We start from the raw sequence: 2594 nt of genomic DNA on the forward strand, positions 1-2594 counted from the left end.
AGTTTTCATTCTTGGACTTTGAAAATAGGAGTAAACATTAGTATTTGTGTGAATCAGACTAACTGGAATTCAATTTTCACAACGCTGCTATACCTACCTTTTTAATTTGGAAGTGAAATAAAGTATCTCTGACTTTCTGTTACACGCCTGATTGTCTCTGTCAATTGAAAAGATTTAGTATTAATCTTTTTCTAATAAAGTCATTGACTTTGAAAAACAAACAAAAAATCTGGATGCCGCATTCTTCTTCATACCGTCCAGCTTCTGAGATTATTTGCTTAGCATTCAGACTAAGTAGGTACGGTGAAAGATAGAACCTAATGCCTACTTTTCCTAATTTTAAACCATGAAGTGTCTCTTTGTCATGTTGAATGACTGACTCTTGATCTACACACAGATCCTGCAATCAAATGTTCTGGAAATCCCATTCTTTCCAGTGTTACAGAGAATTTGTAAAATCCACACAGTTGAATGCTTTTGTGTAAAATAGATAAAACACAGGTAAATTTATTTCTGATACTCTATTTTCAATCAAGGTCCTTCTGGCACCACCAGTGCCATATCTTATTCCATATCCTCTTACAAATCCATCTTAAATTTCTGGAAATCCCTCATTGATTACTACCATAATCACCTAAAAAATTATTCCCAGAAAAATTTTACTTCCTTTAAATATGTGATATAAATGCTATTGCAAACTATGGTTGACTCTGAGAATAATGGGAACCTGAGAACATTTGATTGTGTTTATGCAAAACCTATACTTGGACCAGGAGGGAGCTGTCAGAACAGAGCAAGGAAACACTGCATGGTTCAAAACTGGGAAGTGGCGTAAACCAGGGATGTGTCCTATCTCCATACCTTTTCAGTCTTTTTGCAGAACAGATTATCCAGGAGGCTGGGCTCTATGGCATCAGGATTGGAGGAAGACTCATCAACAAACTGTGTTATGCAGATGACACAACCATACTCGCTGAAACTGAGGAAGACCTGAAACACTTGCTGCAGAAGATCAAGGACTGCAACCTTCAATATGGATTGAAGCTCAACCTCAAGAAAACAAACATTCTCACCACTGGGCCGATTGGCAGCATCATGATAGATGGTGAAGAGATTGAGATTGTTAACAGCTTTCATTTGCTTGGCTCCAAAATCAACACTTTTGTAACCGGCAGCCAGGAAATTAAAAGATGAATTGCATTGGCAAAGCCTGCTGTCAGAGACCTCTCCAGAGTACTGAAGAGCAATGATGTCAGTCTGGAGGCTGAAGTGTGCCTAATCCAGGCCATAGTCTTTGCATTTACTTGCTATGCATCAGAAAGTTGGACAATGATCAGGGATGATAGAAGGAGAATTGATGCCTTTGAGCTGTGGTGCTGGAGAAGAGTATTGAATATACCATGTACTGCTAGAAGAACACAGAGGTTCATCCTGGAGGGGGTGAGACCAGGTTGATCCTTGGAGGCAAGGATTCAAAGCTCCCTCTGACATACTTTGGACATATTGCAAGGCAGGATCAGTCCTTGGAGACGGACGTCATGCTTGGGAGGGTGGAGGGACAACACAAGAGAGGAAGACCCTCGATGAGATGGATTGATTCCATCACTGGGGAGATGGGGATAGGCATGTCGGAGACAATAAGGTTAGCAAGAGATAGGGCAGGGTTTAGGGCTGTTGTACTTAGGGTCGCTATGAGTTGCAAGCGACTCGATGACACATAACAACAGCAAAGGCACGCAGTTCAAAGCCACCAGCTACTCTGCAGAAGTATGAGCAATCTCCTCCCGCATGATTTACTGCCCTGAAACCCCCCTGGAGGGTCAGCTATGGGTTGTTTTCTACTCGACCACACACAACAAACAACAGAGATTTCATTCTTCCACAGCTGGTTAACTTTACCATCTGGGGTGTCTGCACATGCAATAATGCAAAGTTGGCAAAGTGAGCATCAAGCTTTTCATTGCTTCTGAAAAACCTTATCACCCGTAGAAGGTAGGTGGAGAAGAGCCGCGAGCCCACACCTGGGCTCTGGGTGGGACAATCCAGCTCTCTGTCCATGGAGGAGCAACCCTTCTGGGTCTGATGCCCTACGAGGTCTCCACTGCTGCTCTCTGTAATGAGGGCTAGAATCATCAAACTCAGCTGGTCTGACAAGTGCCCTGAAGGAACTGTATACACATCAGGAACTACAGTGCCAGACTCTCATAGGCCCAGGTGGCCAAATACTTGAGGTTAAAGACCTCAGCCAGGAAGCTGTGGCATGGGGAGCTGTTTGAGGTGAGTGGTTCACTCCATTGGTGTGAGCGGTCACCCACAAAAGCGAGGGAAGCCTAGGCCAGCATCACACTGCCCATTCACCATACCCCTCACCTACACAGTACTGCACAGCCACTACACCTTCACCTGACACTCAGTACACTACACACCATGCACCTCACCTACACAGCACTGCACACTCAGGACACCCCCACCTGTACACACAGTACACTACACACCACGCACCTCACCTACACAGCACTGCACACTCAGGAAACCTCCACCTGACAATACACTACACACCACGCACCTCACCTACACAGCACTGCACACTCAGG

The sequence above is a fragment of the Elephantulus edwardii genome, unplaced genomic scaffold (assembly GCF_000299155.1).
Source record: "Elephantulus edwardii isolate Elephantulus edwardi_28Jun2011 unplaced genomic scaffold, EleEdw1.0 scaffold00274, whole genome shotgun sequence".
NCBI classification, from domain to species: Eukaryota; Metazoa; Chordata; class Mammalia; order Macroscelidea; family Macroscelididae; genus Elephantulus; species Elephantulus edwardii.